The sequence below is a fragment of the Lathyrus oleraceus genome, chromosome 7 (assembly GCF_024323335.1).
Source record: "Lathyrus oleraceus cultivar Zhongwan6 chromosome 7, CAAS_Psat_ZW6_1.0, whole genome shotgun sequence".
NCBI lineage: Eukaryota > Viridiplantae > Streptophyta > Magnoliopsida > Fabales > Fabaceae > Lathyrus > Lathyrus oleraceus.
Genome location: NC_066585.1, coordinates 391023099 through 391029423, shown reverse-complemented (window position 1 = coordinate 391029423; position 6325 = coordinate 391023099). Strand labels below are relative to the sequence as shown.

At 38.9% G+C, this 6325-nt stretch overlaps 1 non-coding gene across 1 annotated transcript; it reads right to left on the bottom strand.

Moving 5' to 3' along the window:
• Positions 1-2901: 2901 nt before the first annotated feature.
• Positions 2902-3008, bottom strand: LOC127109396 (small nucleolar RNA R71). The gene has a single exon (XR_007796695.1). It is a non-coding gene; the product is annotated as a small nucleolar RNA R71 (small nucleolar RNA).
• Positions 3009-6325: the final 3317 nt, after the last annotated feature.

The following is a 6325-nucleotide window of genomic DNA, read 5'->3' as shown; positions in this document are numbered from 1 at the left end:
TCTATTTATAAGTAAGTAAAATGATGGAAATGACAAGGATGCCCTTCAGTTTGAATTTGGGAGGGAAAACTTTTCCTCTTGTGGCGCCCGCCACAAGGCCATTCTGTGGCGCCTTAGTGGAAGTAGTAGGCAACATGGCAGTTGAGGGAAGTTGAGCTAGGACACGTCATGGCAGGGTCTATGGCGCCAGCCACAGTGGGAGCCACAAGTACAAAATGCTGAATTTTAGGGTTTTTAGCTCTTTTTCACTCCTTTTCTCGATCGGGGCTCCGATTAAAGTAAAAACCTGAAAACAAAGAGAAACATAATAATAACACAACAAAATAACAATAAAACTACTAAAATGCATGCGAAATCGGAGTCAGAAATACGGTGAATTTCAATGTCATCATTCACCCAATGAGCCTCTATCTCAGGCTTTTTCAAGAGAAGGGCTTCAGCAATAAGATGAGATCTGGGAATCTCTTCCAATCAACTAAAGGGCACTTTGTTAGAAACAGGTATTCCTAAGAGATGGGCATACCGATGACACTGAATTTCACCGTATTTTTGACTCCGATTTCGCATGCATTTTAGTGGTTTTATTGTTATTTTGTTATGTTATTATTATGTTTCTCATTGTTTTCAGGTTTTTACTTTAATCGGAGCCCCGATCGAGAAAAGGAAAGAAAATGAGCTAAAAAGACTAAAATTCAGCATTTTGCACTTGTGGCTCCCACTGTGGCTGGCGCCATGGGCCCAGCCGTGACGTCTCCTAGCTCAACTTCCCTCAGCTCCCACGTTCCCCACTACCTCCACTTAGGCGCCACAATTTGCTCTTATGGCGGGCCCCATGGTGTTGTGGCGGGTGCCACAAGAAGAAAAGTTTTCCCTCCCAATTTCAAACTGAAGGGCATCCTTGTCTTTTCCATTATTTTACTTGCCTATAAATAGAGACTCGTTTTCATTTGTTTAATCATCCAAACTTAGAGAAGATGCAACTTAGAGCAAACTTAGTTTCACTTAGGCATATATTCAGTATTTCAAAGTGGTAATCGCTTCGCATTTGGGTGTTACCACAATTGTGTAATCAAGTCTGTGATCGAGTCTGTAATCGAGTTTGGAGCACTTTGGAAGGAAGTTAATCCTGCCACCATTTTCATTTTCGCTTCGCATTTTATTCAACCCTCCGATTGGAGCAGGTTTTTATTGCTTTACCTTTATCTACTTTACTTTCCCGCATTGTCTTTACTTTATTTATTTCTCGCACTCGCTTTACTTTATTTATTTCTCGCACTCGCTTTACTTTATTTATTTCTCGCACTCGCTTTACTTTATTTATTTCTCGCACTTTCTTTATTTTATTTACTTTTCGCACTCGCTTTACTTTATTTATTTCCCGCACTGTCTTTACTTTATTTATTTCTCGCACTCGCACTACTTTATTTATTTTCCGCACTCGCACTATTTTTATTTATTTTCCGCACTCGCAGTATTTTTATTTACTTTCCGCACTCGCACTACTTTTATTTACTTTCCGCACTCAGCACTACTTTTATTTAAATTAAAATGCATCTTTACTTTACCATGTCTAACAAAACCTATAAGGTTAGAATGTAAGGATTTTAATTGAACTGATGATCCGTACAATTGTTCGTAGAAACACTTAAGGGCTATTTTGACTTTCAACTTAAGTTTTCCCGCACTTAATTTCCGTTGGGTAAGATCGAAAGCCGTCCAACGTCTTTTTAAACTTAGTTGTTTTTAACTATTTAAAATACAGCGAAAGCGCTTTGTTTAGTTCATTAGGAGTTTTCAACTTAAGAAGAAAAGAGATTTTAAAACTATTTTCGGACGCGTTTATAAGTTTAGAGTCTGGTTCGTAAGAACCTCTTTTGGTTAAGAAATCCAGGTTAAAATACTTTTCAACTTAGTCAAGATACTATATTTCTTAAAAATAGGTTTACTACTCTAACGCACTGCGCGCCTTTCTATAAGTGAGAATAAGAGGGTTTGATTAGGGAGTACAACTCGGTTCTGAATACGCGAAAGTGACAATTCCTGTTAAATTGGTTCTTTTCAAAGTAGGAAACACTGCCCATAAGTAGTTCTATTAACAAGTACTTGGATTATTAATTGATTATGTGAATTACATTTGAGCCTGTCTTTATTAATTGAACTTTATTCAACACTTTACTTTTCATTGCACACTCTAAAAACACTTATTTTGTTTGCCTTTGATAAACACCATAACAATAGATAACGATAGATTGACACTTGATCTCTGTGGATTCGATAATCTTTTATATTACTCTGACGCGTTCTTATACTTGCGAAAAGCACGCATCAAGTTTTTGGCGCTGTTGCCGGGGACCAATTTCGTCAAATTTCATACCCTGTTGTTATATCGTTTAGACTTAGGCTATTACCCGCCGGTCATTGCGAAGAACTCGCAGCACCGGAAGCTTAGTATACCCTCTGGCGGAACCTGAATGTTACGCTCACGCACGTTTATTTTTCCCTAGAATTAGGAGAGCTATGGCCAAAGATCAAAACCAAAGACCTCTTAAAGATTTCGCCCAACCCTCCAACGAAGAACCTAGTTCTAGTATAGTAAACCCAACCCTCCCAGCTAATAATTTCGAACTTAAACCCTCCTTGTTGCAACTAGTGCAACAAAGACAATTCGGAGGTCTCGCTACTGAGAACCCAAACCAACATTTAAAAAGCTTTCTCCAATTAGCATACACTTTTAAAACCAATGGAGCTTCTCCTGAGGCAATCCATTTAAGATTATTCCCTTTTTCCCTCAGAGATAAAGCCCTATCATGGTTAGATTCCCTTCCACCCAATTCCATTACGACTTGGGATAACCTTAGAAGAGTATTTCTTGCTAGATACTTTCCCCCAAGTAAGATCGTCGTTCTTCGAAACCATATAACTAGATTTACCAAGAACCAAGGAGAATCGTTGTTCGAAGCTTGGGAGAGATATAGAGAGTTGTTAAGAGCAAGCCCACATCATGGTTTAGTAAATTGGTTAATCATTCAGACCTTCTATAATGGACTTCACTATAACACTAAGATGACCATCGACGCTGTCGGAGACGGTTCACTGATGAACAAACCTTATCCTGAAGCTAGTGCCCTCATCGAAGATATGGCTCAAAACCATCAATCATGGGGAGTCGAACGAGCGACAGTTGAGAAGAAGGAAGCCCAAGGAGGAATGCATGAACTAAGCTCTATAGACATGATGCAAGCTAAAATGGACGCATTAGCCCTCAAGGTCGAGAATATGTGCATAAACCTGAAAACTGCAGCCGCAGTTTCGTCGAATTGTGAGATATGTGGAACCAAAGGACACCAATCTGCAGAATGTAGTCTATTAAACAAAACCCACTCTGAGCAAGTGAACTACACACAAGAGAACCCATACTCGAATACCTATAATCCTGGATAGAGGAATCACCCGAACTTCTCCTATAAAAAAAATAACCCTATCCAAAATAATGCACCTCCAAGACAAACAGGTTATCAAGCCCCAAGACCAAATCAACCTATGCAACCTGTACCCCCAAAGCCGAGCCTTGAGAAAATTATGGAAAATTTTATCACTACTCAAACCCAACAAAACAAAGAGTTCATAAACCAAAATATTCATGTTAATGAGCTGATTACCCAGTTAGGAACCAAGGTTGACCAAATAGTTACTCACACCAATATGCTTGAAACCCGGATCTCTCAGGTAGCTTTAAACCAAGCCCCTCAGACCACACCTGGAGGACAGTTCCCTGGACAACCTCAACAGAATCCGAGAGGACAAGCCAATGCCATTACCCTACGAAGTGGGAACGCTTATGATGAGCCACCAAACCCAATATTGAGTGAACCCAAAACTTCTAAGGAATATACAACACCCCTGGACGAAGTAAAAGAACCGGAGGAATCTAAAAAACAGGAAGGTCAAGAAAAAGGAGAAGAACCTAAAGATAAACCTTATATACCACCCCTGCCATATAAACCGCCTATACCATATCCGCAAAGACTCAAACAAACCCAAATCAATAACCAATATCATAAATTTATTAAAGTTAAAGAAAAACATCACGTAGAAATCCCTTTCACATAAGCCTTCACCCAAATACCTTATTATGCAAAGTTTCTCAAAGACATCCTTACCAACAAATGTAGACTTGACGATCTGAAGCCCTTGGAATTTAATTCTATTTCCGAGAATAAATCAGCCAAAAAAGATAAAGATCCTGGAAATTTCTCCATTCCTTGTCTTTTGGGTAGTCATGTCATCGAAAAAGCTTTTCTAGACTTAGGAGCTTGTGTGAGCTTAATGCCTTTAGCTGTTTGTGAGAGGTTAAACTTAGGAGAATTACAGCCTACTAAGATGTCACTTCAGTTAGCCGATAGATCTGTTAAGTATCCGATAGGCATTTTAGAAGATGTCCCTGTTAAGATAGGTCAGTTATTTATCCCTACTGATTTCGTTGTCATGGACATCAAAGAGGACAATGATATACCAATCCTTCTAGGTAGACCATTCTTATCAACTGCAGGAGCCATAATAGTTGTCAAGAGAGGAAAGTTGACCTTTAAGGTAGGTGACGAGAAAATAGAATTTATACTTTCGAAATTTCTTATGGCACCTGTGATGGGAGACGCATGTTATGCCATAGATATCATTGATGAATGCGTTAGGGAATTAGAACAAGAAGAAATCATAAAAACAATTAAGTTACCATTAACTCTCATACTGGAAGATGATGACTTTAGAAAACCCTACATCGATGATAACCTTTACGATTGTTTATCCCTTACCCCAGATCCTATGCCATGCCCTAAGAAACCAACCTTAGAACTTAAGGAACTGCCTAAGAATCTGAGATATGAGTTCCTCGATGAAGAGATGAACCGTCCAGTTATAGTCAGTGCTACCTTGAGCCAAGAGGAAACAAACCAACTTTTAGATGTTTTACGAAGATATCCCTCAGCCTTAGGATATAATATCTCTGACCTGAAAGGTATAAGCCCATTCGTATGCATGCATCGGATTTCGCTCGAAGAAGATTCAAAACCCTCCAGAGAACATCAGAGAAGAATAAACCCTATAATGAGTGATGTTGTTAAAAAGAAGTTCTTAAGTTACATGAGGCAGGTATAATCTATCAGATCTCGGATAGTAAGTGGGTGAGCCCTGTGCATGTAGTACTTAAAAAGGGAGGCATCACAGTCGTGCAAAACGATAAAGGCGAACATGTAGCAAAACGGTTAGAAGGAGGATGGCGGATGTGTATAGATTATAGAAAGTTAAATAAAGCAACCAGGAAGGATCATTTCTGTTTACCATTTATAGACCAGATGTTGGAGCGTCTAGCCAGACACTCTTACTTCTGTTATCTAGATGGATACTTAGGATTCTTCCAAATACCTATCCACCCCGAAGATCAAGAAAAAACTACCTTTACATGCCCTTATGGAACTTTTGCCTACAGACGAATGCCATTCGGCCTCTGTAACGCCCCAGCTACTTTCCAACGCTGCATGATGTCAATCTTTGCAGATTACCTAGATGGTATCATGGAAGTGTTTATGGATGATTTCTCGGTTTGCGGATTTGAATTCCACGATTGTCTTGCTAACCTTGAGAAAATCCTGGAGAGATGCGTGGAGGTAAACCTCGTGCTAAACTGGGAAAAGTGTCATTTCATGGTGACCGAAGGAATTGTTTTAGGACATATAGTTTCCGAAAAAGGTATAGAGGTAGATAGAGCTAAGATAGAAGTTATAGAAAACCTAAAACCACCCAAAAACTATCAGAGAAGTCCAAATTTTTCTTGGACACCCTGGATTCTACCGGCGTTTTATCATGGAATTTTCCAAAATAACTAAACCCTTAACTTGCCTTTTAATGAAAGATGCTGAATTCATTTTCAATGAAAAATATAATGAAGCATTTAATCTTTTAAAGCAAGCACTAATATCAACACCTATTATGAAACCCCCTGATTGGTCAGAACCTTTTGAGATAATGTGCGACGCTAGTGATTATGTGGTTGGAGCCGTTCTAGGACAAAGGAAAGATAAAAAAATTACATGCAATTTATTATACCAGTAGAACCCTAGACGTTGCCCAACTCAACTATGCAACAACTGAAAAGGAATTACTCGTTGTAGTCTTCGCTATAGACAAATTTAGATCTTATCTAGTAGGAGCAAAAATTATAGTTTACACCGATCATGCTGCCATTCGTTACCTATTAAGTAAAAAAGATGCCAAGCCCAGGTTACTCCGATGGATTCTGTTACTACAAGAGTTTGATTTAGATATAAGA